Source organism: Acomys russatus, chromosome 1 (genome assembly GCF_903995435.1).
Source record: "Acomys russatus chromosome 1, mAcoRus1.1, whole genome shotgun sequence".
NCBI classification, from domain to species: domain Eukaryota; kingdom Metazoa; phylum Chordata; class Mammalia; order Rodentia; family Muridae; genus Acomys; species Acomys russatus.
The window spans coordinates 100,740,297-100,761,777 of record NC_067137.1 but is presented as its reverse complement, the minus strand read 5'-3'; positions in this window follow the sequence as shown (position 1 = coordinate 100,761,777).

The following is a 21,481-nucleotide window of genomic DNA, read 5'->3' as shown; positions in this document are numbered from 1 at the left end:
GTGGTTGGTTTTTCTCTCCCTTCTCTGTTCCTCATGTTGGCTCCCTAGTGTTTGGGAGCCGACATGAGGGCTCTAAATGCAAATCTCAACTCGTGTGTGTGTGTGTGTGTGTGTGTGTGTGTGTGTGTGTGTGTGTGTGTGTGTGTGTGTGTGTTGTATATGTATGTGTGTGTTGTGTGTGTATTATATGTATGTGTGTGTGTGTGTGACTTGGACCAGGGTCTAATTACATCTGCGAAACTCCATGGGTTTGGACTCACACCTCATATGTACATTTCAAAACAAGCTGCTTCCAGTGAAACCCTCCCTGCCAAGAAACGCATGCTTATATTTACTTCAGGAACTGATATTTGAAAGTGATGCTAAAGTGTATTGTACAATATTATGGCCCAGAGAGGTGCAAGAAATATCCAGAGCAAAAGAAAACTATTTTATGCAAAAAAAATTCATCAGTTATTACTCAGATATGAGAGAACATAATTCGGATGCTGTATTTGTCTGATTTTAAAATGGGTAATGTTGTTTGAAAAGAAGCTAAGTAACTGTCACCCACTAGGATTTCAAGAAAATTTGGAATAACCCCATATACCAATTATTTGTATCTTAAAGAGACTGTTTACGCATTTTTTAAAATATATGCATAAGAAGGGTCCTTTGTTTTTGTGCAGGGAGCCATTCAGATGTTCTCTCTTCACTATTTATTGATGGTCAGTATGACACTATTCTCCTTTATTTAAAAAACAATGTTGATGTGATCAAAGTATGACCACTGTAAAGGTTGAGGGAAGTTTTTAAAGAGCGTACGTTGGCATTGTGAAGAAACACCATACTAGACTTTTTGTAATTTTATTTTGTATTTAATGGAATGCAGTATAAAGGCTGGTGAAGTGTATTATAATTGTGTAAACAGATCCTGTTAATAGAGAGATGTACAGATTCGTTTTGTACTGTATCTTGAAACTTGTGAAATAAAGACCCCACCTCTGGTTATCTCTTTGTGGTAGTGTGCCACACCCAAAGGCTTTCCCATATTCAGACTTTGCTCTGAACCTAGAAGAGTCAACATTTTAGTAAATCTCTTTTGAAATTCAGAAATGAAATTCTAGAATGCATTCATCTGGGGAAATTTAAATCTGTCTTTCATTTTTAACATCTGTCAATCAGATTGCTATTAATTAATTGAACATTGTTCTGAGGAGGATATGAATTTGCCAGGAAGTGATAACTATTTGTGGAATCTCTGGTGCTTGACCTCAATCTGCCTGAGATTTATGGAGTAAGCACACTTCTATTTATAGTGTATATTGCATGCTTATCCCCAGTTTTTGCTCATCACCAGTTTTTTAAATTAATTTTATTTTATGTGCATTAGTGTGAAGGTGTCAGACCCCTTGTAACTGGAGTTACAAAGAGTTGTGAGCTGCCGAGTGGGTCCTGGGAATTAACCGCTAGTCCTTTGGAAGAGCAGACAGTGCTCTCAATCTCCACACATGCTCATCCCCAGTTTTTAAGAAGGCTTGTGGAGACACCGATACAGCACAATAAAGCCTATTTAAAGTAAGATCTTAAAGGGGAAACAGAAAAACAACATTAGCTGACAGTAAGCTTTGTACACACAGTTATAGCTAGGGGCTTAGGGTGTGGCGGTGGGAGAGGACTTAACCAATAAAGTCTGAAAAGCCTTGGGTTCCATCCTGGGGGGGGAGGGGAGCAAGCAAGCTGGGAGAGAACCCTAGGTTTGTCCCTCAGCACCCTAGTAGGCAACTCAAAGATAATGAGAGCAAAGTGGTCCAGCTTAGCAACATCAGATCCTTGAGTGTGAAGTCTGGATAATACAGACTGCCACATGTTAATAAGTGGATCTCAGTTGTTACTCCAAGGACACAGCTACTCTGAGATGGCGTGGCTAAAGAAAAGTGATGATAAAGACATCTGAGTGACAAACCTCTGCAGTCTGCCAGCTCAGCCAGGAATTAGGCATGGTGGCTGTGGACTACTGAGTTCTGTCAGGGCATTACAATGGAGCCCTCAGTCGTCGTTGGCTGTCGCAGCTTCTCCCCTTTAACTTCCTTGAGGACCCAAATTTGCACTGGATTTACTACCTTGGAAATTTGCTGGTGCTAAGCTGTGAAGTTGAGACTTTGCCCATCTGCATTTCCCAGACTCTCCTGTCATGGCCTTGCCCACTGTATCCTCTCAGCAGTGCATGAACTATATACAATTTTAAAATGGAAGCCATTTCTGTAGTAGAAGCTATGCAGACAAAAACTTTTATTTCCTATTTTCCAGGATTATAAAAATAAAAAATAAAAAAAAATCAGAACCCAGTAGTGTAAGAGGACGTGTTCCTGGACTAGCTACAACTTAGAAAGTTGGCAGATTAAACATAAGTGAATCCTGAAAATTCTACCAAGATTATAATATTTTGTTAATGCTCCATTTTGAACAAAACTGACTCCACTAAGGCCAAATTGTTCTCTGGGTTAATTTTATTGAAATTTAACAATATCAAAAGGCTGGACATGGTGATACACACTTTTAATCTCTTCCCTCAGAGATAAGGATCTCTGTGAGTTCAAGGCCAGCTTGCTCTACATAGCAAATTTCAGGATAGCCATGGGTATAATGAGAAATCCTGACCCAAAAATAAATAAATATATATACACCTAGTGTTGATGCCAAGATGTGTATTAAGTTTTGTTTTGCTTTTAAATGCATGCTTCCTCATGTGATGTGAGTATCATAAGGTCAGTTAGTTACCCATCCTTTTAACATCCATGTTACTCATGGAAATACTGTGGCTCAACCCCGTTTAAATTTCCTTATCTCTGCCTCATTGAGAAAAAGGGTTTTCCTACATCTTATAAGTACTGGGAGAGCCACGTAGCCCAAGACTCTGAAAATGAAGATGTCACTGATTTACATGATTCAAGATTTCAGTGTGAATAGAAACCATTCTTGGAAGCAGACCTATTTTGAGCTGTGCAAATGCAGCTGTGATTTTCAGAATTGACCCATCTGGGTTTCCCCACTCCTCCCTTCCCCCGTGGTTTTGCCCTTCCTATGATTTTCCTAACAAAATTGGATGCATTGAACATTTTTATTCTAAATGAAAGGTATACAGACTAATCCTGGCTCTTGGAGTATGGCTAGTGATGGCGAGCGGAGGGAGCCTTCTAGCTGGCTTTCTTGTTCTTCATATCTGAAAACAGTTGTTCTGGCCTCCTGTACACATGCTATTTTCTTTCGCTTACTATTTGAACAGTGTTGTTTGGTAACATCTTACACAACGCATGCAAATTTACTTCTTACCGAAAGGACTGAAAATAGCACACTATTTCCCTATAATTCTGTTTTTGACATGAACTAAAATAAGTTGAGCTGTCCACAGTGGAGCTGCCGACAGCTGCCCTTGTGCACATGGCCTTTGTTCAGTTAATGTCTATTTCATCACTCGGTTGAGACTTAAAAGTAATCAAACCATCATAACAAGACCGTCATCTTGTATACTTGGGTTAGCTAAACCAAGGAAGAGATTAATAGGTTTCACCAGATACAGCACGGTAAGTTCTGGTCAGGATATATATGCCTTAAGAGACTGAGAGAGAGCAGAAGCTGTGAGCAGGAAGAAGGCCCCGGCATTAACTACAGAAAACTAGTTCGCTCCCTCTGGTCAATTAGCTTTATGAAACAGCTTTTTCATTATCATCATTCTGGACCAGTGAGAAAGATGCTTGAAGGAGGCATCAGACACCACCCCCCATGGCCTTAAGTCTCATTTGTATCTACTCCTTCTGCCAGCCCCGAGTGGCTTCTCAAGCTGGTGGTCGAACAGCGTTTTCATAGGGGTCACCTAAGACTATCAGAAAACAGATATTTATATTATGATTCATAGTGAAGTAACAACAAAACTTGTGGTCACCACAACATGAGGAGCTGTATTAAAGAGTCACAGCAGTAGGAAGGTTGAGAACCGGTGACGTAATGCAAAAGGTTAGTAGACACACCCAATGGCCCTCAAGAGCAAAGAAAGTGGCAAAAAGCCATGGTGAGGAGAATGAGTTTGGGGTAAATGACTCAATGGCCTTGGGCAAACCACTCTGCTTGGATCTCACAGGCATCATGTGACTGGTGAATCGAAAGTGTGGAGGGTCTCCAGCTACGGAGACCTAAAACAATACCAGAGGTCACTTCATGGTGGAAGTGACACTAAAAGTGTTAGCCCTCGATAATATACAAAGTTTCCCCTTGCACTAAAAATGTCAGTCTTAAAGGTTTATAAGTTTTCATTTTTGTCCTTCAGTTTATCATGTCAAGGTCACTGAAATAAATTTGAAGATGGGTTTATATGAAAGAATAAATTGAAAGTGGCTCTTGCTCTCTAACAAACCTTTACCACCAACTGAGCAGAGCAGCAGTGCTTGGCATGCGTCAGTGAGCTGAGTGGTAAATACCCATGGTGCCAGTCCCATTCATATCATTCTCCTAACAGTTGAAGAAGCAAACTTCTAAAAGGCTGAGCAACTTGAGATTGCTCAGCTGGTACTAGTCATGAAACTCGAATGCAAATGAAAGACATTCCTAGCTCTAAAACCCCAGTTCTTAAACTACTGGGCTATGCTACGCCCTTAATGCAATGTGGTAAGATCTATAATGGAGCTATGGACAGTCCCACAGGGAACAGAAAAGTGTGATGACAAGAAGTGCAACATCTGTCCCCTTCTGTGTCAACCTGTCCACACTGACATGCTGTTCTATTTTTAGCATGTGCTGCTAAAATGGTATCTACAGGTATCTGGCATCAAGCTGTGACTATAAGCATGGCCGACATCTGGTGTGATGGAAGGGTCCCACATCTCTGTACCACTGTGTCTAGGGCTGGGTAAAATGACTTAAATGACCAAAGGAACCTTGCAACCAGGACCTAAACCCCTTCCCATATAACTGACATCTACCTGAGCCTAGAGTAATCAAGGTGCCTCCTGCACTCATGTGCTTGGCTCCTGGGGCTAACCTGATCCAAACATCTGGGGGATTCCCAGTGTATCTCTCTACATGGGGAGAAAGGATAATCTCAAGAGCAAACATCTGGAGTTCAAGTAGAGCTGCAAGCCACATTAGAATGCTACAGCAGCAGCTGTGAGCTTTACACTTCATAAATTAGCATGGGCATCAGCAATGCTTGACTTCTAGGTTGCTTCCCTACAAGAGATAGCTTCCCCACAAGTGCCATGTTCTCTTCAAGGTGGGAATGCAAGGAGAATACCATGGATCCAAGAGCAGCCCATCCTAGAGGACATCAACAGTGGCCTTCAGCAACTTCCCATGCCCAAGCTGTTTCCCCAGTACCAACTTGCAGGGGGTTCTGATGTAACCCTCACCGGCCCAGGCTGTCTAGATTTTGGAACACTGGATCCATTCTGAAATATTGGAGCAACTGAAAAAAAATTAGTGGAGCCAATGGATGTGTGTGTGTGTGTGTGTGTGTGTGTGTATGTATGTGTGTGTATGTGTGTGTGTGTGTGTGTGTGTGTGTACTCAGTGCCAGCTGGGCATGATTCAGTTCTTCTGGCTTCTCTTTCCTAAGGCTCCATGAACCCTCTATGCCCTCTGGCCAGGCTCACTCTCATCTCACAGTCTCTTCTCAGACTCCACTGGGTCCACATGAATTCAGGCCCATCTGTTATGCGCCCCTGTGTGTTTCTTTGATAGCCCTTCTTATCATTGATTACAGTATTTGCCTGTCTTACTCTCATCCCAGCTTGTAAATCCCACGACAGGCCCCACTCTGTCTTATTCACCACCAGCAGCACCCCAGAGCTTGGCGCAATGCCCAGCATGCAAATGAATGTGTTTTATGTTTGAATTAGCAGATGGACTTTCCAATAGAAAGATCACGGAAAAGGCTGGTTGACATCCAGAGTCTGCTCCTGGGAGAAAGTGCAGATGCAAATGAAATTTTAACAGTCCGTGTGCTGCCCGGTGCCTTAGCCACTTTGTAGGAGACTTCTCAACTCTTTCCCAAGGATGGAGATACCCCTTCTGAGAAAGCAGCTTAGAAAAAGGGCAAGTAGCCCTCAACACCTGGAGGGAGGGCACGCACGGGAATCTCACACACACATAAGCTGTGTTCTAGAAATGGGGACAGAAGGCTTTACACTGAATTTGTTCCACTGAAGTGACAAAACACTTTCCAAACTAATAAGAGGGAAGTGTGGAGTAGTTAGCGCATTACTGAAGAAACAAACAAACAAAACAAAACAAAACAAAACAACCGCTGCGCTCTTTAGCTCTGCTGTGCCAATCCCATTCAGCATAGCCTGGGGAGAATGGGCCGTTAGTGCCACAAGGAGATAATGTCTTTGCACTAGTAGGTGTGTACTAACTCACACAGAACATGGGCCCTTCCACACACATTTTTCTTTACTCGGGAAGTCATCAAGATGAAAAATTTGCCTGGCACATAGGTGAGCCCTTTATTTTCTCAAGAGTGTTATCAAGTAGGTAAAATACTATTCAAAACTAGCAAGTGTTCAGTCACCACACAATCACTAAAAATGTCTAGTTTCTTTTCAGGATTTTGTAGCCACAGCCATCTTCATTCTGTGTGGCGTAGTGATGTAGAAAAGAGCGGCTATACAGAGAGGAGAGTCCACAACACAAAGACCCCTGTCACCCCTCCCAAGCATTGCTTCTCTCTACACTAAACAGTACAGGTCTACCAGGCAAGTCCAACCTACACCCCATGGCCACGTGCACCCGAAGACAGCAACGAATGAGCCCTGGCACAAAATCAGAAACTCATAAGACTTTGAGATTACTGTTAGCTCAATCGTGCAATCCTCAAATATGAATGTCAAATGATAATGTCACGTTACTATCTACGTCCAAAGATTGAATGTGACAGTTAAGAGTCTAAGCTCTTTTGTGTTCCCGTTGTCAACCACATGTCTCACATTGTTTTAAATCTCAATGTATCCAGTTCCTCTCCAGGTAAAGAAAACAAAGCCATGGGGCTAGCTGGGCAGAAGAATGGAGCTACCCAGGGTAGGGATAGGGTCAAGGAGCATAGAGAGGGGAGACAATGGAGAAGGGAATGAGTGAGAACAAAGAAAGTATGATGAGACTTGTGTATGAAAATATCACAATGAAATCAAGTACTTTGTAAACCAATGTAATCCTCCGAAAAACATGGGTATAGTTTCCAAAATGTCCCCTAGAGGGCACCAAAGTGCCACACCTGAAAAAGTTCTGGTTTAAAAAAAAAAAAAAAAAAAAAGCCAGTTTTTTTTTTTTTTTTTTTTTTTTTTTTTCCCAGAATACTTTCCTGAGAAAAAATAAAACCTGAGGTCAAGTGCTCCTCACAAGACTATAACTGCAACTTCTAAAAGCATCAGCAGAACCTCTGCTTGGCATCATCTGCACTGCCTCACTATATGTATCATGTATCTCATTTGTGCGAAATACAAAGTTGCAAAAAACAGACTTCACCTGGCATAAACCCATGGTGCCATCTGGTCTACCCGGTTTCTAGATGCAATAAAGACTTCTAGGGCTTTGCACTCTCTCCCACGGGGCTCTACCTGCAGCTGCCACAGATACTCTCCTTTGGCACCTACCAAGGTATTTCTTTCACAACTGTGTAAAGCAGGAAGAGTAGAGAGGACTGGGCATGTGATGAGGAAAACTGTTATGGGAAGTGCCTACAGTTGTAGATAATTCAGAGATGGGCTCAGGGAGAGGAGGCGTATCTGCTAGAGAAGGTGACTCCATTTCCCTAGTGAGACTTTCCAAAGTGCTCTGGCTCCATTTCTGCATCTTCTGATGTGACACTGCTCACTCACTAGCAGCCACGTTAGTGAGTAGCACCTCTCTCTGCTGACTGAATCCCACCTGCTCCCCTTTACTCATAGGTTGATGTTTCTTATTGGTTTCTATGAGTTTCCAGGCTGCTGTCAGAACAGCTTCCTGTTGATAAAGGAAGTGCAGCACTTCACAAACATGTATGTGCTTTGGGGTGAGATGTGTCGCCCTTACTTATTTGTTCTTTCTATCTGTGTGTTTGCTTGCTTCTTGAGACAGGGTTTCTCTGTGTAGCCCTGGACATCTGGGAACTCACTCTGAAGACCAGGCTGGCCTCGAATGGACAGAGAACTCCCTGCATCTGCCTCCCCAGTGCACCACCACCACCCAGCCCTTCTATGTTCTATTACCAAAGTTCTCAATGCTTTGCCTTACATTTCCCAAGGACTTTTGAGTGTTTAAATGCATGCTTCTAAAAGAGAAAGAAGACCTTAGAAAGTAAGCAAATATTCAGGGCTAGCCATAGTGTCCCATATAGTCTAAGAATCATTCCAAACTAATAGTCTTTAAATACATCTAGCAATCAGGTATGAGAAGGGATTAGGGAGATGGCTCATTAAGTAGTGTTCACTACACAAGTGCACACACACACACACAGACACACACACACAGACACACAGACACACATACACACACACACTCACAAAATGAGTTTAGATCCTCAGAAGTCACAAAAATGGTCATGGTGGCTTAATGGTGATGTAACCCCAGCACTTTGCAAGCAGAAACCAGAGGACCACTGGCTAGTGAGATGACCTTCCAGAGTCAGTGAACTACAGGTTCAACGAGAGACTCTACTTCAAAAAGTAAGGTGGGGAGGAACAGAGGACAGATGATATAGCTATGGATTCCTCACTTTACACACAGACCTGCACATGCATGCACACACACACACAATTAGAACTAAGAAAATACCTAAGGACTCTGGGAGCATTCCAGTCTCACCTTCCTTAAAGGCAGCTGGCAGCCAGCCAGAGCTTCTGGAGCAGACAGACCCCCCTGGATGTGAAGAAACCACTCCCCATCCCACGTCCCATAAACACACCTTCTAGGCCTATGCCAGGCTTTTCCTGAGGGGAGAAAACTTGCTAATGTGGCACACACACACACACACACACACACACACACACACACACACACACACACACCCTTATATTGAAATGTCACTGACTTTTTTGTTTGCTTTTGAATTTGGGCATTGTTGCTGATCAAGCCCAGGGTCTTCTACATGCTGGGTTATACAGCTAAGCTTCTGAGTAGCTCTTGGCCAACACCCTCCTGCCTCTCCCGACCCCAGTCTGTGTTCTCACCAAACCAACTCCCCTCCTGACGAATAGGCATGAACGGAAACTGTCCTTTCCTGTCAGAGGCAGGAAGCTGGTTCAGCTCCTGGAAGACTGGGCAAGGGCTGGCAAAGGTTGACAGGAAGAACATAGGCTTGACAGACTGCCATGGGAAGCAACTGGGTGTGGTGAGGAAAGACTTCCTTCTTTCTGTGTGGGAGTGCAAGGTTTCTCCCGGAGACACAGAGCCATGCATGACCTCCACATCTATTCAGTAGATGAAATGCTCAGTGTTCACTGCCTGCCCCTAGAGCAGAACCTCTTTGAAAATATGTCCTGTGAGGTGGTGAATTTATGTGAGTACTCACCCATGTGTGGGGGTCAGAGGACAACTAGGGGGAGTTGGTACTCTCCTCTCACCATGTGAGTTGGTGTGTCATCAAGCTTGGCAGCAAGCACCTTTAGTGGCTGAGCCATCTCACCAGTCCTATAACCTAAAATAATTTTTGTTTAATTTGTATGAGTATTTTTGCCTGTGCACATGTCTGTGCATCATTTACATACCTGGTACCCCTATAGATCAAAAGAAAGCATCAGAGTCTCTGAAGTTGGAATTAATGAGACACCATGCTAATGCTGGAAATAGATCTCTGGAAGAGCAGCCAGTGTTTTTAACCATCTCTCCAATTGTACCTACAATAATTTTTTAAATAATTTAATTACTTTATTCAGAATACAACTCAATTGTTATCCTATCACTTGTATCCTCCTGTTCCTCCCTCCCTCCCACTTTCACCCTATTCCTCTCCCCTAGGTCTATGACTGAGGGGGACCTCCTCCCCCACTATATGGTCATAAGCTATCAAGTCTCGTCTTGGTAGCCTGCCTGTTCTTTCTCTGAGTGCCACCTGGCATCCCCATCAAGGGGAAGTGGTCAAATATGGGGCATCAGAGTTCATGTCAGAGTCAGTCCCCGTTCTCCACACAACCTACAATAATTTTTAAGGGAGATGACATCACCATTCTTTATCCTTTCATTTCTCTTTCAAATGCTACTGACTGCAGTTCTGTAGAAAGGAGTTGTTCTAAACCATTGTTGATGTTGCCTGAGTCCACAAATGATGAGGAAGGCATAGACTTTTATAGAAAGACATGATCTGTGGGGATATTTTAAGCCAAGAAAAGGAGGAGGAGAAGATGAAGAAGAAGATGAAGAAGAAGACAAAGAAGAAGAAGAAGAAGAAGAAGAAGAAGAAGAAGAAGAAGAAGAAGAAGAAGAAGAAGAAGAAGGAAAGAAAGAAAGAAATGAAGGAAGGAAGAAAAATAATAATGATGGTTGAGATGTTTCTAAGTGAGTCAAAAAAAAAAAGTGTGGCTCCCTGTCCTTGCAGACCATGTCCTCTCACCAGTTCCATGTCTTGCTCTACACACCCAGGGCAGCGTTTGTGGTCCCCAGGCCTCTCAGAAGGTGGCCCTCCCGGGCATGGATAGACAGTAACCTCAAGACCTGAAAATTCCTGGAAGATCTCCTGTGGTCACATCAGTGTCTCTTTATCACCCCCTCCCAGGTTTGCTCCCATCCTCATGCACACACTTCTGGGGGACGTGTCACCTGGATCTAAGCTGCTTGGAGCCTGCAGTCCTCTACTACCTTTGATGTTGAGGACTAGACTAAGGAAACATTCCCATTTCTTCTTTGGTAAAGTCTGAGGAAATATTTTGTCTTTCCACCAAATTATCCTCCTTGGAAAAAATTTAAAGATCAACTTATTTTATCTTGTGTGTGAGCGAGAAAGGGCACCTGTATAAGAATATATGCATTTCATTTGTGCCTGGTGCCCTTGGAACCTGAACCGTCAGATCCCTGGGAGCTGTAGTTACAGGCATTTGTCAGCTACCATGGGGATGCTGAGAACCAAACCCAGCTTTGTTTTTCAAAAACTCTTTTTGTATCCTTTTATTTTGCTATTCTCCCATGCGTCTCTCATTTAGAGTCCCAATAGGATGCCTTCCCCTCTGTCCCAGTTTCCTGGTAAGTGAAGGCTTTCGTGGGACATGCCCCTTGGGCTAGTATGCAGATATAAGTGAGTATATACCATTTGATTCTTTCTGCTTCTGGGTTAACTCACTCATTATGATCATTTCTAGCTCAATCCATTTATCCACAAATTTCGGGAATTCCTTGTTTTTAATAGCTGAGTAGTATTCCATAGTGTATATGTACCACAGTTTCTTTATCCACTCTTCTACTGAGGGACACTTAGGCTGTTTCCATGTTCTGGCTATTATGAATAAGGCTGCTATGAACATGGTTGAGCAAATTTTCTTGTTGTGTGCTGGAGCATCTTCTGGGTATATTCCAAGGAGTAGGATAGCTGGGTCTTGAGGAAGCCCTATTCCCATTTTTCTGAGATAGCACCAGATAGATTTCCAAAGTGGCTGTACTAGTTTGCATTCCCACCAGCAATGAAGGAGTGTTCCTTTCTCCCCACATCCTCGCCAGCATGTGGTGTCACTTGAGTTTTTGATCTTAGCCATTCTGATGGGTGTAAGATGGAATCTCAGAGTTGTTTTGATTTGCATTTCCCTGATGACTAAGGAGGTTGAGCATTTCTTTAAGTGTTTCTCAGCCATTTGATGGTCCTAGAAATCTACAAGTAGAACAATATGATAGGCAGATTTGGGCCCAGGGGTCCCGCTCAAACTAAGGCACCAGCCAAGGACAATACAGGAGGTAAACTTTAAACCCCTTCCCAGATCTAGCCAATGGTCAGAATATTCTCCACAGTTGAGTGGAGAGCGTGATACGACTTTCTCACGTACTCTGGTGCCTCACATTTGACCATGTCCCCTGGAGGGGGAGACCTGGTGGCACTCAGAGGAAGGACAGCAAGTAGCCAAGAAGAGACTTGATACCCTATGAGAATATACAGGGGGACGTAATCCCCCTCAGGAACAGTCATAGGGGAGGGGAATAATGGGAAAATGGGGGGGGGGGAGGAATGGGAGGATACAAGGGATGGGATAAACATTGAGATGTAACAAAAATAAATTAAAAAAAAAAAAAAACTCTTTTTGTTTGTTTGTTTTTCAAGACCAAGACAAGGTTTCTTTGTGTAGCACTGGCTGTCCTGGACTCGCTTTGCAGACCAGGCTAGCCTCAAACTCACAGAGATCCACTACTCTACTTCCCAAGTGCTGGGATTACAGGCATGTGCCATGTGTCCCAGCCCCTATACAGAAACTCTTATTTATACTTTAACTCTTAAACTCTCAGGCTAGTAGCCTTGCTATTCGGGGCTACTGATCAGGGCCAGAAGAAAAGAGAGAGAGAGAGAAAAAGAGAGAGAGAGAGAGAGAGAGAGAGAGAGAGAGAGAGAGAGAGAGAGAGAGAGAACCATACATTCATACAAACATAGGAAGCTCTCACAGATCATTCATAAACATACATGAAGACATAGACAATTAGACTGAAAGACACATATTTGGTGGATGGTAAATGGAGGAAAACTCCAATCAACCAACAACAACTTTATTTCTGCCTTGAGATCTATGAAAAATTGCCTCACTCAAAAATAAATACAATGTTGCATAAAGAGGGAATTCCACTAGGACTATTGATTCTAAGTTCTTTTATTAGAACTGTATCTAACTAAATACTTTTGTTTATTATAAGTTTAAAGCAGTGGTTTTATCTAGATGCTCATGGTTAGTTCAAAGCAGAAGTTTTATCTTTTTTTATTTTAAATTTATGTTATGTGTTCAAAGCAAGAGTTTTTATGTCAAGGTTTTTCTAAGAAACAGATATCTTTCTTGTCTTGTATAGATAACCATTTATTCTTTGTTTCTATACTCATATGGTCTTTCTTACCATGGTGTACACCTGGGCCTTATCCTCGGACTAAACCTAGAATGCATGTATTTCCTTGAGTATTAGTTTGTTTTAATCTTGGTTTCCTTCTTGGTGTAATCCGCATGAAGGTTCATAGAGTTCCTAAAAGTTTTTGCTATATTACAGGAGGATTTTGAAATTACCTGAATCAATTCAAGACCCATTATCAGGAATTATAAAATCATCTATGGAAATCTGCCCAACACAAGGCGTAGCACCTATGGAGGAATAATACACTATAGGCAGTGAGGATCTATTCATGCTCAACTGCATTATGCCAGGCGTATGGGACGAGCATGGAAAGATAATACAGCAACAATAAAAAGTCTTGAGGCAGAATCCCTGAGGCTTTGCCAAAACCAGAGATACACCCATTCGTCAGCCATGCAAAAATGAGTGGGCTGCCTCTAGGAAGTTCACTTGCTTGCTTTTGCCAATCCTGCATGTAATTGCTCTCAGCTTTGCCCTATATCTATTTTTACCTGCTTTGCCACTGTGGGTCGTGTCTTTGTTAGGGATTCTATTGCTGTGATTTAAAAAACATGACCATGAACAACTTGGGGAGAAAAGATTGTATGTCAGCTTACAGTTCCACATCACAGTCCATCCTCCAAAGACATCAGGGCAGGACCTCCGCAGGCCAGGAACCTGGAAGCAGGGACCGAAAACAAGCCACAGAAGAATGCTCCTTACCGGCTTGCTTACTCATTGCTTGCTCAGCCTGCTTGCTTTTTTTTTTTTTTTTTTTTTTTTTTGTACTCAAGTGCTTTATTATAAAACAATGAGAAAAGCAAAAGCATGAAACCACAGCTTCCTGTGGCTTGATTGACAGGTATCTGTGCCTGGCCACAACTTAAAGGTTTACATGGTAAAGCGTCCACGAATACCCAAAAATGGTATCCTGAATTAGAAAAGCTCATTCAGTGTTGGTGTGCATGTTGGGGATCACAGAACGAAAAGTCCAGTACGATGTAGGAGCCATAGAGGCCTAGGACACCAGGAAAGCATGGCCCACCTAATCATCTAAGCAGGGCTCACTTGGCCTCACAGAGATGGAAGTAGAAATCACAGGGCCTGAATAGATCTGCGTCAGCCTGCTTTTTTATGCCAGGGCCACCTGCCCAGAGATGGTGCCTCTCACACTGCACTGGGCCCTCCCACATCAATCACCAGTCAAGAAGATGCCCTACCGACTAGCCTACAGGACAATCCTATGGAGGCATTTTCTCAACTATGATTTCTTCTTCTTTCATGGCCCTAGCTTGTGTAGAGTTGAAGTAAAAACTAGCAAGTACAGGCCCCTGTTGTACTAGATGTAAGAATATTACAGAACTACTTGTAATGACAAAATAATAGACAAATAGACAAAAGAAATGTATGTCCATTAAAAGAACTGGAGACATAGAAGATACTACTTTCAAGAAATAAAGTACTATATGACCACAGAAAAGAATGAAGCTTTTCCTATGTGGTGATAGTGCTTATAAAAATCTCATTCTTTTGAAAATTGGAGGGGGCGTGGCTGTATGCAGTTTTGCAAATGCATAAATTGTGATAGAAAATGTGCACTTGGAACAAATGGAACAGGAAAGAAATGGGAAATAAAGTTGTCACTGTGTGCCCAATCCTTGGGATTGCATTTAAAAGTTCAGACTCTGGATTTAAACTTAGTATGGATGCTTCATAGTACAACTTAGAAAAACACTGTGTAGCAACATTTGTACAGTCTCCCCTTGGAAACTATCTGAGAGATTCTCTCATGTGCTGGACCTAAGGACCTGCCAGAAAAAGTCTACCTGCCTCCATTGTCATTTCTATAATCTTGGGGTAAATTTTATCACCTCCGAGTTTCCAACAGCATCTCCACAGCCAGAATAAAGTACTCTGCTGAACCTGACAGTGGAATGTCCCCAAGTCTTCATTTTTTCATCTCTGTGATAACACACATAGTTAATTCCCATAACACTACCTAGTTATCTACACTGAAGTTTACACAATGGCTTTTCACAACTGTCACAGTAACTTTATCCTTGGGCTGAGTCATTGCCTGATTCCCCCAAAATATTCCAGCCTTTAATGGCTCACTTTCTTGCTGTGCAGAATCAAAGCCACTGAGGACCCCCTCTAAACACTCAATGTGCTGCATCCTTCTTCCCTTTTCTGTCATTAAGGTTGTCAGCCTTTTAGATGGGGCTCTATATCACGGTCACTCAAGGCTTCAGTTTGACTTAGTTACCATGCCACCATCAAGCAGTTTATTATTGAGCGCTGGCTGTGGTCTTGTGACTGCTCTGGAAGTGATGATGGTAGTTCATGGCTCAGTCTAAAAGCTTTTTTCTGGAGACTTTGTTAGGTTTTGGGGGATGGACCTGAGCTTCCTGATAGACTGTGGGATCCAGTCCAGAACAGAAACACAATCTGAAGCTCTGTGGGTGAAGACGTGGGTGTGGCCTTTCCTGTTATAGGTGCTACAGTCTGTAGGGCCTTAAGATAGAATAGGGCCATGGGGCTGACAAGAACAGAGGCTTGAGTGGGACATGAAAAGAAGGCAGCACAGCTGACTCTCTAGGAAGGTGTCCTGGCTGGAGCTCCCAGCCCCTTAAAGTGAGCTTGCTTCAGATGTTGTCAATGGCTGAGGAGCTATAGAGCTCCCACTATGAGGGGACTGAAGTCCCAGTGTTCCCATTTCAACAAGTGTAAATGTAAAGCTGTTTCACCTCATCTTTTCTCGTGCTGGTATCCCAGCTCGTATTCAAGATTATCAAATTGTAGTCTAAGGTTTCCTTTTGTTTCAGTTCTGGGGAGCCCGCCTGGCTCCTAGTATTTGTGATAGTGCCCTGGGCTATGATGGCATAGCAGCTGAGCATCACTAGATGAAGGGCGTTATTTGTTTCTAGAATGCTTTTTAGTTACTTGATTATTTTTACTTGCGTGTGTGTATGTATGCGTGCCTGCTTGTCTGTGTGGGTACTGTGATTGTGCAGATGCCAGTGGAGGCCAGAAGAGGGCATCACATGCCCTGGAGCTGGAGTTACAGACAGTTGGGATCCATCCAATGAAGGAACCAAACTTGGGACCTGTGCAAAAGTACCAAGTGCTCTTAACTGCTGACCCATCTCCACCCCCAAAGTTCTATTATAATCTTATGGAACCACGTCCATATAGAGCGTTTCCTGTTGACTGAAACATCATGGAACACATGACTGTACTTGTGGGTTGGACTACAGGCACATCAATCTAATAGATCCTCTTTGGGGAAAGAATCATTGTAGACTTAGCACTCAGAATTACCCTATCCCTCTGAGGCTTATGAGAATGTGTTCATATTTTTTTTTTAAACTAAATTAAGTGAAATGTAATCTTTCAGATTCATTTTGGGTATAATGAAAATAGAATTCATCATTAGAGGACAGAGCAAGGATCAGAATTATGCAGAGAGATGTTGGGTAAGCTGATGGTGCCAATGATCTAGTTACCTGATCCCATAAATAAGACAGACAGGGAACAGCGTTAAACTAACTGATTCTCCTGCTCAATTGTTATCTGGGAGGCTTGCTGCCTCCTTCTCCTGGACTAGGCTTACTCCTGGAAGCTTCTGGCCTCTGTATAATCCAACCAAAGCCTAGAATGTTTTCAGCCTCTGAGACTTACTGCTTACTGAGCTCACCCTTACTTGTTCTTTCTTTGCTCTGGGCTGGCTGGTTCAACTCAGCTGTTCTGATTCAAACTCTTCTCCCAGCTGACTTATTTAATCTAGTTTCTCTCTTCCCTCAGAATTGTTCTACTTGGAGACAAACTAACTCGGCAATCTGTTCTAATCTTCTGGTTTCTTCTCATTGTCTGGCTTATTCCATTTTTCCCTGAGTTCTCTCTCTTTGCAACCCATCTCTCTACTACTGTCCTGGTTAAGAACAAAACTAAACCAAACAAAACAAAAAACCTTGCTCCTCTCTCTGAAAAACTGCCTCTTAAGTAGCTTCCCTTCCCTCTCTCTTCTCCTGAGAGTTGGGCGTATCCTGTTCTGTCAAATCTCTGATTTGTCACCTTTTCTGCCACTCAATTAGACGTCACTTTCAAGCATGGGTGCTTCCTTCTACAAACTAACTCTACCTTTGTTTGGGATTAAAGGCATGCACCAGGACGCCTGAACCTAAGCTTTTCTTTATATGATACTTGCTATATATCAGGCTGGCCTTGAACTCAAATCTATTTGCCTCTCTCTCCCAGATTAAAGGTATGCTTGTATTCCAACCGGATCACACAGGTCTAGATGATCTTTGGAGAATTTCTTGCCAGCCAGATCACATAGACCTGAGCATGTGTGTGTGTGTGTGTGTGTGAGATCTCTTGCCAGAACAGCCAAGTTCTGAATTAACATTCTTCTACAGAGAAATACTTCCACTGCCATTTAAAGGTTGGGTCTTGAACCTGATGCCCCCTTCCCCCGCAAAAAAAAAAAAAAAAAAGTTGGTTCTAGGCCCACCTACTGACCAGAGGAGAACAGGACATTTGATTGACAGTGTCAGTAAAACTTTGTGGGTTGAGGGATGAAAAGAGAATTGCTGGCTCCAGGCCCCACAAACAGAAAGAAGTTCTGGGCAGGCAACACTCATTGATATCTCTCTCTCTCTCTCTCTCTCTCTCTCTCTCTCTCTCTCTCTCTCTCTCTCTCTCTCTCTCTCTCTCTGTTTTACAAGACAGTGTTTGTGTAGTCCTGATTTTTCTGGAACTAGCTCTGCAGACCAGGCTGGCCTCAAACACAGAGATCTACCTGCCTCTGCCTCCTGAGTGCTAGAATTAAAAGTGCGCCAACACTGCCTGGCTACTTGTTGGTTTCTTTATAAATCCAGAATTTATTCTGTGCTTTGCATTAGTCAAGGTTCTGTAAAGAAACAGATGGTATGGCTAGGTATCACAGGGGGCTGCATTATATTGATTTACATGCCATATGCTCGGTAGCCCAACAGTGGTTCTTGGCATGCTGGAGAGACTGGGACTCAGCATCTGTTCAGTCCACAAGGCTGGATGCCTCAGCAATCCCAATCTAGAGCTGAAGGGAAGCCACTGGTCCTTCAGTACATGTTGGAAGGCAGAAGAGGCTGGGTTCTAATGTCCATAGAAAATGGTATTGATGCCAGAAATAGGGTAGATGCATTCACAACCAAAGCAACAGCTTTCCTTACACGTCCTTAGATTCAGTCCACTGTGCTCTCCACTATAAGGGAAATTTTTCCTCCTCCATGCATCCAGGAAATAGCCTTATATACCTGCCCAGAGGTGTGTCTCTTAGTTTACTTCAGATCCAATTGAGTTGACAACAAAGACAACCAATTGCATGCTCCTAGAGAGGTTTATTCAATGAATACCTGACCCTAACTATAACCTTAACCTTAGTAAGAATCTGGAAAGATCTTAAGGCTATTGGAGTATTTGAGGCCCTAGCAATCAAGATGAATTCCAGAGACACTAGCACACTAACCCATAAACACAGAAACTAACTAATTAACTGGCCCGTAACCAAGCACAGTGGAACACACTGGTTAGAAAAATGTGATGCATCAGCAAACCAACTTGCAAGAGTCATCTCATCACAACTGTCCAGACCATGTAAAATGGATGGGTCTATTTTTTTGATTCCAAACACTCCAGTGAGAGGATGCTTTTGTAATTTCAAGGACACCCCTACATAGTCATCCTAATTTTATATAATTAGTTGTGATATTTCAGGGCCTAGACTCTAGGCAGATCCACAAATCCATTTGCCAGTCTTTTGCAATAGCACTGATTTACACTAGAGGGCGTCATTGCATATGTTTTTAACCAAGAGTTTAACCCCACTATTCTATTATTGATTTGTGTGTGTGTGTGTGTGTGTGTGTGTGTGTGTGTGTGTGTGTGTGAGAGAGAGAGAGAGAGAGAGAGAGAGAGAGAGAGAGAGAGAGAGAGAGAGAGAGAGAGGTGCATCTTGAGTGTGGAAGTCTGAGGACAATCTGTTGAAGTCAGTTTCCTCCTTCCTTCATGTGGGACCAGTGGATTTGAACTCATATTATCAGTCTTGGTGGCAAGTACCTCTCTTCCTGCTAAGCTGTCTCACAAGCCCTGAAATTGGGCTTTTCAAAACTGGCTTAACTAGCTGGCCAGCTCTCTTCACATCAGAAGGGTGAGCCTGGGATCAGCCATCTTGAAGACATCAGCAGGCTCAAAAAAGCAGAGGCTCTGGACCTTGAAGATCAGACAGACTCCCAGAGTACAGCAACAGCGGGCATACTAGTCTAACTTGTGGCTTCTAAGCAACTTCATCTTGCCTGAGTTGTTACCCCCAAACTCTCTGTCCAGAACTCTCCTGCTTGGTCACTGTTTATCCTCCCAAACTCCACCATACTGATCTCAGACTCGTGGTTGCTAAAGAGGCCTTCTGGTGATGGGTTTATGATGAATATTAAATGCTCGTTTGTTTGGTGACCAACTAGAAAATGGTAAGGGTCCCCAAACAGCTTGCTCCTTGTAAATAGCATAAAGGTGAAGCTCAGGACCTCTTGGCCACATGCTGGTCTGAGGGGAGGATGCACTACAGTGTGAAACCACTCCCGTTCTCAAAAACATAACATGAAAATCAGGTGTGGAAGATGGTCTTAGTGCACCTGCCTGCTGTGACAAAGCGCCTCCAACCTAGAAGCTCATAACCAATAGAAATGTGTTTCTGACACACAGTGGGGAGACCAGCAAGTTCAAGACTGAGGGAGGCCCTGGCAGAAATTGTATCCAGTGAGAACCGGCTCTCTGGTTCATAGATGTTGCATGCCCAAGTGACTAAGGAATGAGCCATCCACTCTTGGGCTTCTTTTAATAAGCATGGATCCTGTTCATGGGTGTTCTGCCTTCCTAGACCTCTCCTTCTAATACAAGCCACTCCCGTGTTGGTGATCAGGTGTGATGGCTGATCTTGACCGTCATCTTGACCAGATCAGCAATCAACTAAAACTCTGCTGGGTGTTCCAGTAATGGATTTCCTTGATCAGGTTTATCTGAAGCAGGAAGACCCATGCTAAATATGTCATCCCCTTTAGATGGCCACCCAGATAAAAGCACATAGAAGAAGGAAGCGCCTGGTTTTTGCCTGCTTACCATCACTCTTGCTAGCTAGCAAGTCCATCCTCTTGTGCATGCTGTGGTCCTTTGCTGATCTTAGAACCAGCTTTTCTAGGCTCTAATGTAGACTGAGAAGCAGCAACTCACCAGGATTCCCAAGACCTCACTGCCAGAGTGGGACAGCTGAGACATCCAGCCTTGTAGACTGAATAATACTGGATTCTCACATTCTCCAGCATGAGACAGCTGCCATTGGACCAGACCAAGTGTTGTAAGTCAATCTAATGCATCCCCTTTTGGTGTATATATTCAGTTTATCCATTCTTTTCCTTTGAGAACGCTAATGTATCAAGACTCATCATAGGAATGAGAGAGTGTGTAAATATTCATCCCATAATAAAAATGTTAATAGTTTAGTTTGTATTTGAATATATACTGTGATGCTTTATATAAAATTGAGTGAATGTGAGATTAAGTAAGTATATTAAAATGGCTCCCAAAGATTTCAAGTGACTTATGTGCCTCACATTCTGTTCCTAATAGATGAACTAGTCTTCTCTCTCTCTCTCTCTCTCTCTCTCTCTCTCTCTCTCTCTCTCTCTCTCTCTCTCTTTTTCAAGATAGAGTTTCTCTGTGTAGCCTTGGCTGTCTTGGACTTGCTTTGCAAGACCAGGCTGGCCTTGAACTCACAGATATGCCTGCCTCAGCCTCCCAATTGCTGAGATTAAAGGCATGCACCACCATGCCTGGCTAGCTGAACTAGTTTTAACTATACAATTTACAAATGTTATCTTGGGCCTTAGCATATAGCACAGTCATATAGCCATGGGCAGGGTCTGTGTTTACAACTGCCCCCAGAAAAGGTCTTGTCACCCTGTGAGGTTTCATGATGCAAGAAGTGTTCTAGAGTGGAAAATCAGTTCCATAAGTCTGCTCCGCTCACTGAGCTTGCCTTACAGAAACACCTGTGTGGGTGCCTCTATGATGTGTATGTTCTTTCAGCCCAGTAAAAGCACTGCTAGGATTGCCTAAATGTCCAAAGACCTAAGACAGATTGATGGTATAGAGGGCTGAGTCGGAAGCTCATTGGTGGAGCACCTGTGTGGCATTTTCAACACCCTGGCTTCATATCCAGTACTTGGAGGAGGTTGCGGGGCTCGGGGGAGGGGGGTGGAGTGGGGGAAGGACATTACATGTATGGAGTGTATGTAACCATTGTAAAGACAAAGAATCTTAAGAATTACTTGAGATACTTCGAGAAAGAGTCAAAAAGGAAAGACTACCCATGCTTCTCCAGGAGAAATTCACATTCACCAGGTCTCGTTGAGCCCTGCCAACCTCTGTATTTTAAATA